The sequence below is a fragment of the Pteropus alecto genome, unplaced genomic scaffold, assembly GCF_000325575.1.
Source record: "Pteropus alecto unplaced genomic scaffold, ASM32557v1 scaffold87, whole genome shotgun sequence".
In the NCBI taxonomy this organism is placed as follows: domain Eukaryota; kingdom Metazoa; phylum Chordata; class Mammalia; order Chiroptera; family Pteropodidae; genus Pteropus; species Pteropus alecto.
The window spans coordinates 3773977-3782424 of NW_006443225.1; the positions used below are offsets into that span (position 1 = coordinate 3773977).

Below are 8448 nucleotides of genomic sequence, written 5' to 3' on the forward strand. Positions count from 1 at the left end.
GGGGCGGTGGGGGCAGGTTGCTGATAGGGACAAAGAGAGCAGTTTAGAAGAGTCTTAGTTGACAAGGCAGCAAGCAATAGCTAAATGACTAGGTTGAGTCTTTTGGCCTTGGGAGTAAATTTTTGGACGTAAGAGTAAGTTTTTTTGTTTGTTTGTTTTTGTGAAACGCCAGAGGGCTCCACTCTTGTCTGACGTTTTAATCACGTAATTAAATGTAGACAGAAAAGGCTTGCTGAACAGTACCATTAAGGATGACAGCATCACTTCTTATTTAGCAAATGTCTGTTTTGTAGGGGGCATGATAAACGCTTTTATACGTATTATCTCTGTTGCATTCATTGACCCTGCAAAGCGGTCTCAGAGAAGATGAGAAATTAAGCAAGACCAAGCAGGTAGAAAGTAGGGGGGAGATAGTATGCCAACCCAGTTTAATGTGACCCCCAAACCTGTGATTTTCTATTTTATCATGTTGATTTTCACATTTGCAAATAACACAATGCTAGAAGGAGCGGATAATATCTCAGATGATAACTAAGACACAAAACATGTAGCAATTAGAATTACGGTTCTGAGCTAAGCTTAAAGTGAATAACAATCAATTTTAAAATAATATAGCATAGTGTTCCTCTATGGTATGGGGAAGGTGAGTGTGGCTTGACAATCTTGCAATTAAAAGGACTTGAAAATTTTAAGTTACTAAGCTCAAAATGTGCCGATTCTCTTGGGTTTCATTAGTAGGCAGAAAACATCTAGCTTTAAGAAGGAACAGGTCCAAATGGCATCAATGTGGAAATTAGGAGAGGATGGACAGGATGGATTCACATCACCTCCTCCCAGGTATTGATAATGAAACTTACAGGGGCAGGCTGCTGTCAGGGCAATGATTTGTAATATTTTTGTTCAAAATTTAGTTGAGAAAGGGAGACATTAATTTTTTATTAATAAAAAGTATATACTTCTTTATGTTTAAAATAGGTGATTTATTTCTTCAACTGAACATTACATTATAATTTTATTTGAAATTATCTTTTTTTTCTGTTTTTCTGTCACTAGAACTAGACTGTATTACTCATCCAAACACAAGGAGATTGGGGTAGCTTGTATGGATATCGTTACAAAGCATTATTCAAAACACATCTATTTCTCTGTCTGATCTTTTATATCTGAAGAATAATTTGTATTTCTTTTCAGTCCTCCTTTGTCATTTTTTTTTCCCCTGAACTAAACAGCTTCTTGGAGAGCTTATGCAAGGTGTGAGCTTTAAATGATCATTAACAAGGTGAGTTTCCATTTCATATTTGACTTCAGAATGCTGACTCTGCATTAGCCAATTTTAGATGACTACCTGGTGGCTGGTCTCAGAGAAGCCAGGGTGCTTATTCTTAGGCGATTTGGGCCTTTCTGGTCCCGCATAAAATTATTTACTAGTATTTTATTTTTTATTTTATTTTTTTCAGGTGAGGCAACCTTTGGTTGACTTTACAGATCGCAAAGACCTTGTCAGCTTACAATCCCTTATTTTTTATTGTTTATGCCTACAGCACCTGGTCTTCCTAGGTGGTCTCCCATCTAAGTACTAACCAGGCCCACCCCTGCTTAACTTCCGAGATCAGACGGAATACACCTTATTCAGGGTGGCACAGCAGTAGACTCACTAGTATTTTTTTTTTTCCTACTCAAATAATAAAGTCTGGGACAAACTTGCATATTATAGCTGTATAAGGAGCCATAACAGAAACTTGGTTAAGTGGGACCATATGCATTTTATTCCCGTGATACTTTCATGTCCCTTATAGATAAGTTTTCCAGTCAGCTGTCGACTAGTCCACACTTCATCCCCTCTAAATAAAGAGAAGTCCAACTGTATTTCAGAACATCGACTATTGAAACCTTCATTTTTATGACTTTAAACCTAGAACTCCTTCCCTCTTCATTATTCAAAATTTAGAGTTAATTTGAAAGAGAAGTGGGGGGCTGCTATGGGAATTCAAATATAAGTGTTGCACATATAGCTTATATTATACTCATGAGTATGTAGAAGTTGGCACCATCACCAAATACACCTCCTTTACTCAAAAAGAAATGAAGGGGAAAATCTTAAATAGAAAATACTTTTATTGTATTCATAGGTATTTATTTTTCAATTTTTAGAAAATGCTTTAAGAGGTATCCCTGTTTTGAACATGTTGACATAGTTTTCCATGTTCCTGAGAAGTTGTATGTGCAGTTTTCTGAACTTTATGGCATTTTCAGATGAGGCTTTCAGAGTCTAGGCGGAACCATTAGACACATCTTGATGAGCTACATGGGGCAAATGGAAGAACCGCAAAAAAGAATGCTCTGATGAGTAGCAACAAAAATTTCAATAGATGTCGCACAAATGTTTATAACAGCTTGTTTCTTATCATTTTTATTATTGAAAATTCCATTCCCTCTGAGCTGCTAATTTAAATTCAGAGGTGTCACCAGGCCCTGTCCTCTTTTTTATGGAAACATTTCAGTAAAAAAGAATTACATTTAACTACTTTTTAAAAAGATCCAGCAAACCTTATTGTCCTGTGGGGTCATCCCCTCAGAAGCACAGGAGGCTAGTCTTTCAAGGTGAGGGCCATACCTGCTGGGACAAGTTACAGATTTCTCAGCTTCGTCAAATTACATTTGTGCTTGTGTTCAGAGAAGGCAATTTGCTAAAGAGTCAGGTTTTGTCAAAGTGGATTTTCTAACTTGCGTTAGCATATCAAAAGCCAGGATTGGATGACAAGGAGCACAGAATTTTCAATATCCATGAGGAAGACCTCCTAATCAAAGAATTTCTGATATGTGCAGAGAAGATACCCTTTTACGACAGACGGCTAGCTAGACTATGCGATTTGATGCTATGGATAAGTTGAAAATGTGATATGGAGGGAGGTAAAGTAGCAAACCCACAACTTCTAGCCCAAGACATTCAGGGGGACGAGACCCAGGTGGGAGAGGCAAGAAACAAGCACTGTATCAGAACGTCTCTGGACAGAGGAGGTACACGGGACAGGTTAAAAGGGACTCTGAAGACCTAAGGACCTGGGCCCGTGTTCATTTTGGGAGCTTTCAGAGGAGACTGCCTGGCAAACATCCCCACACGGTTACCTGGGGGCTGGCCATGATGGGGTCAGCATCGTCCGTGAGAGAGACAGGGAAGCTTGGTCAGGCGGGCAGAGCCTGGCATTTGGTTTTCCCAGTCAACCTTAGTATCCAGGTGAAATGATGGCAGCTGGGTTACCATGAGTACACGAAAGGGGAAGGGGAGAGCAGGCCAGCAGCTAGCTAAAAGTGAGAGTCTGTCACAATGGATGGGTCATGGGGACACAGGGCTGAGCTGATGGATACCCAAGCCAGGGTCAGATGGAGATATGGCAGAGTGAGAGAGGTCTACAATGCCAGCAACACTCCAAGTGAGATGGCTTCCCACCTGAGCTTCCCACCTGAGCATCATATGCCAGCAGGACTCCCAAGGTGGGTCCAGGGGCATCTCAGCGTTTCAGTGCAAGAAATGACCTACCCCAGAGAGCAACAAAGAACTTGCATTGCAGGAAGTGAACCAGCCCAGAGACCAACAAAGTACCATGGTGGATTCTGCTTTTCTTCCTTGTCATGAGTCATATACACTCTGTGTCTCTCCATGCACCCAGACTAGTGTAGAGAGAGGTGGGGGGAGTGGGGTAAGACCTCAAGCATTAAATGTTTTACCTAAAGAGATATTATTTGTTTAATATATGAAGTCCTGGCTTAGGAGAAAGATTGGGATAGTCATACAGGTATCTATATCTATCTATCTATCTATCTATCTATCTATCTATCTATCTATCTATCTATCTATCGAGAGAGAATAACATTAACCAAAGGTGTGTCTGGGCTTATATTTAATTTTCTTTTTATTTATATCTCAGGATAAGATGAGAGAGAATTGGGGAACAAGCAAACAGAGAGGGAGATATTTCAGCAGCAGGTACTCTTAACTATGCATTTTGTGAGGCTTTAATAGTTCATGGTTTATGAATAAGCCTAGATAGTTTATGAAGGTATATAGGAGACCTCTAAAATTTTATACTGTGCATTTTGGGGAAAGAGAGAGTCCATTACTTGTAGCAAATTATCAAGAGTGTAAGACAAACACAGTCAAGAACCATTTTCCTAACACACCCATCCCTTCACCTCCAAGATAAGTCCAGCTATTTCTGACCCTAGAAGGTCCTATTATGTGACATCTCTGGATTGGATCCAAGAATAAAAGGCCTGAATCATGGAAAGATTGGGCCATACTAAGCTGGTCTGTAGAGGTCTCCTGAGATCAAGATCTTTGGAATTTTTCCAAATTACCCAGAAGCATTCAAAGTGGAGGAAGAATGCCTAATCTCACCCTGAGCACACTGGCCAATATCAAGTTCAAATTAAACATCTGGAGTTGAACTCATTATCCCAGGATAATCTCAAGGATACATGGAGTTGGATAACTACTAGAAATTTTTGCTTCTAACTAGTTACTGGTCATTCTGGGCTCTGTGAAGAGTTGCTAATTATGAGTGTAATGGAGACTTAGGGAAAGGTAATGAAGGTACAGATATGAATGTTTTAACTCAAGACACGGGTTTTCTTGCTCTACAAATGAATGACACCGACATAGGCAGTCAAGAGCCATTTGTGTATAGCAGGGTTGGGAGAGGTTTACACACTGTTTTGAGGCAGCTCAGTCCTCTGCCAATTTTTCTGTTTTCCAGGCCCTATCATTCCAATGATGGAATAATAGCCATTAAATAATGTTTCTTTGGCTCCATTCCCACCTGCTCTGTAGGAATTCTGGCAAAATTATTTTGAAAGTTGTAATATTCATCCTCCAATGAACCGTGCCTCCTGGTATTCACACCCTGTGTACTTCCCATCCCATGCTGAATCTAAGTTGACTTTGCGGCTTATTTTAACCCATAGTATGTGGTAGAAGTGACACTAGGTCAGTTCCAAATTTGAGCCTCAAGAGGTCCCAGCAACTTCTCTTTTTTCTTTTCAGACACTCATGAAAGCGTAAGAAGTCCAGCTATGGTGCTGGAGATCATGTGGAGAGACTGCTGGGAGAAGCTCTGTGGAGAAGGAGAGGCCATGAGACTTACACAAAGAAGATGAGAGTCTCCGCCATCCCATCAGCCCAGCTAAGCTCAACTGTCTAAGCTTAAGACATGTGAGTGAAACCATCCAAGAATCCAGCTAAGCTCAACTGTCACCAACCCTGCCTAAGCTTAAGACATGTGAGTGAAACCATCCAAGAAAGTCCATCCACCTGCTTTCTGACTTCAATGTCATGGGAGACCTCAAGCAAAAGAAGCAGAACCCACCATCTACCTAAGCCTGAATCAGTCAGAATTGTGAGAAATTAAGGTAGATGTGTTTTAGTCCACTGAGCTGTGTGTGGTTTGTTATTCATCAATAAATAACTAAAATAGAACCATCTAGTGAGTCCTAGGCAACCCAAAGTATCTCTAAAAATAGTAAATACTGCATAAGCCACTAAATTTTTGGTAGTTTGTTTAACAATAGTTAAATTAAATGGAAATCCTGGGTGATTATTTCTATTGCCTTCTTGCAACAAGTGCCTGGGCTTCTTGGATATGATGTACTGTCTGCCTACATTCTTTTCTATTGCTGCGGATGTAAATGCCCATGGCAAAGGTGGCTGCTTTGTCATGGGTGCCCTCTAAGTGTATTGTGTAAGTCCCAGATGTCTGAGGGCTGCTGAGCCCTCATGGACATCAACACCTAAGGCTGAGGGCTCTGAGAGCACTATAGGTAACCTTTCCAGTGCCATTAATTGCCCACGATGCTGCCTGACTCTCTGTGGCCCAACACCAGTGCCAGCTCCATGGCTGCCCTCAGCACTGATGTTGTAGACATCTGGTGGTCTCAAACATGTTACAGAGATTACGTAGAAACAGCTACTTCAGCTTTCACTGAGTCTTTGTCTTAAGACTCAGGCATCCATCCATGGAGTGTAGGCCAAGAGTCAAATCTCAGCCAAGTCCTCAGAATCACCTCTATCTTTCGACATTTGCCTACTGTCTGTCACCTAAGCGTGTTCACTTTGACACTTTCTTAGTGTCAGTTCTTCTCCCAGTTGGCTGGTTGGCAATCAGTATAAATAGATTCTGGCAATCTCAGCTTACCAATCCTTCAGTTACGCCCAGACATGCTTGAGTCTAGAGTGAAGACTGTTTAAATTCCAGCTGAGACCTCTGTTGCACATAGGTTGACATTTTAAGAAAGAATTATTTTAAAAGGAGAGCTAAAAAAAATTGAGTCCAAATGAGGATGAAAGTTTTTAGAAGTTCCTAAGTTCATGTAATGCATCATCTGAAGTTTTTCTTCATTGGTGACTGGTTGTTAAACAGCATGTTAAAAATGAGCTAGCATTCTCTCTGATGTTCCTGTTGAGTGGCTATGAAATCATAGATGACAGACTGTTGGCCTCTTTTAAGGAAACTCAATGGTGTTTGGGCGGCAAATGCCAGTTGACCTCAGAACTTAGAGGTGGCTCAAATAAATGGAGTCATAACATTAGAATGAATTTTTTAAAGCTTACAGTAAATTGGTCACACTGACCCTGTTCTTCAGACACATTTTTATAAGGAATTACTCCAGCTCATGGAAATAACTCTATTGCCTCTTCTTCAGTGAGCCTGACTCATACCAACTTCATTTGCATAGGAATCTCAGACCTTTAAGGAAAATTTCTCATCTTCTTTTTGTTGCCCCCAACTTGCTGGCTGTAGCAAATAGAACTTTTGTAGAAATGCCATTTTGACTAAGACAAATAATAGAGTTAAGTAATTTAAATTTCATAAGAAAACTGCTATTAAGTTGAGATATGAATTTATAGTAATTGTTCCTCTATTTTCTTTAATAGAAATTCTTTATTAATGAACTCATTATCTATATTTAGAACATATCTATTATAGAACTTCAACACTAACCATATGTCTAGTAGGTTTCCTCAATATTTTTAATCAAATAAATTAAATGGATAAAATGAATAAAAGAGGAATGACATGCTTTTTATTTTACACTGGATTTCTTTCAAGGCTTAATGCAAACAAGCTAAACAGAATAGTTCATTTTTTGTGGCTACAGAATATCACACTCAATAAAAATTACACACCAAAATTTTCTTCTCTGGTTAGTTAACAATAACAGAAAGAATGTTTTTAAGACACCCAAAGGGGAAGGGTAAACTTTATTGCTTATTCACAATCACAAGAAATTAAGAAAATTATATTTCTCATGTTTTAGATCTACCACATAGTTCTGGTGATTTCTTTTTTTCTCTATACTGCTGGTCTTCAAGGATACTGGAGAGTCTTTGGGAAATGCATACCACATGAGGACTAGAATTACACAGGCCATCATTGTGTGCTCTGGTTTCCAATATCACTTGTGACTGCATTTTTCATTTGAAATGATGCCAGAAGAAACCTGTGTTGCTCTACAAGTGGAAGATTTTCCTCCAGTTTCCACGTTGGCTCTCTTGCAGGGCCCAGGCATTGTTTTTTATGCACCTGGAACAAACTAGTTGGGGTGGGGGGTCCATTTTGTTGAGTGTTGGCCATATGTATTTTTATGTATCACGCATCCCACATACATAATCTCATGAGTCAGAGAATAACAAACCAAAATAATCTTAATCCATAAATTATAGTTCTTGCTGTTGACTATTTTGTAACTTACTTTATTAGTCCTTGGAGTATATTTTTGGTTATTTTGTTGAATCATTTTTTTTTTATCTTATTGATCAACTTTGCTGCATTTATTTTCAAAATAGATAAAATAATTTGAAAGTTTTGCTTAAAAAGGTAGTCATGACAAAAGGCATATATTTTCTACTCAGGAACAATCATCCTTCAGTAGTCAAAATAGCAAGTGGCTTCATCTTTCTGATTTCATAGAAAAATGCCAACTATTTCTGATGTGGGCTTCAGATTCTGTTCCTCATTCTACCAGTTTTGTTTCTAGTACTTTTTACTAATCGCTTAATTTTTTCTCCTACCTTTCCTTCCTTCCTTCTTTCCTTCTTTCCTTCCTTCCTTCCTTCCTTCCTTCCTTCCTTCCTTCCTTCTATCCTTATTCCATAATAGATTTGAAATATCGAAAAATGATTATGAAAAATGCTCAAAAAAGATATTTCTCATTCCTTCTTTCCCATGATAAAGTTGTTTACAAAATACCCAAAATAAAATCTGCCATCCACCCTTCAAAATTAATCTGTTATGATATAATATTAAATGAAACAGTTGAGATTTCTATTTGGGGTGAGGTTATATGGATACTACTAATGGAATAATTATACTTGCTTCTAAGTGTGAATGTAAAAGTCTTTTTTTTTTTCCTTCCAGAAGCACTGTATCACAAGTAAAGCTCTCCAAAGACCTT

The 8448-nt window shown here is 38.8% G+C and overlaps 1 pseudogene; it reads right to left on the reverse strand.

Annotated features, from left to right (window-relative positions):
- Window positions 1-1532: 1532 nt before the first annotated feature.
- On the reverse strand, window positions 1533-1651 carry LOC112472686 (annotated as a pseudogene).
- Between the last annotated feature and the right edge of the window lie 6797 nt (window positions 1652-8448).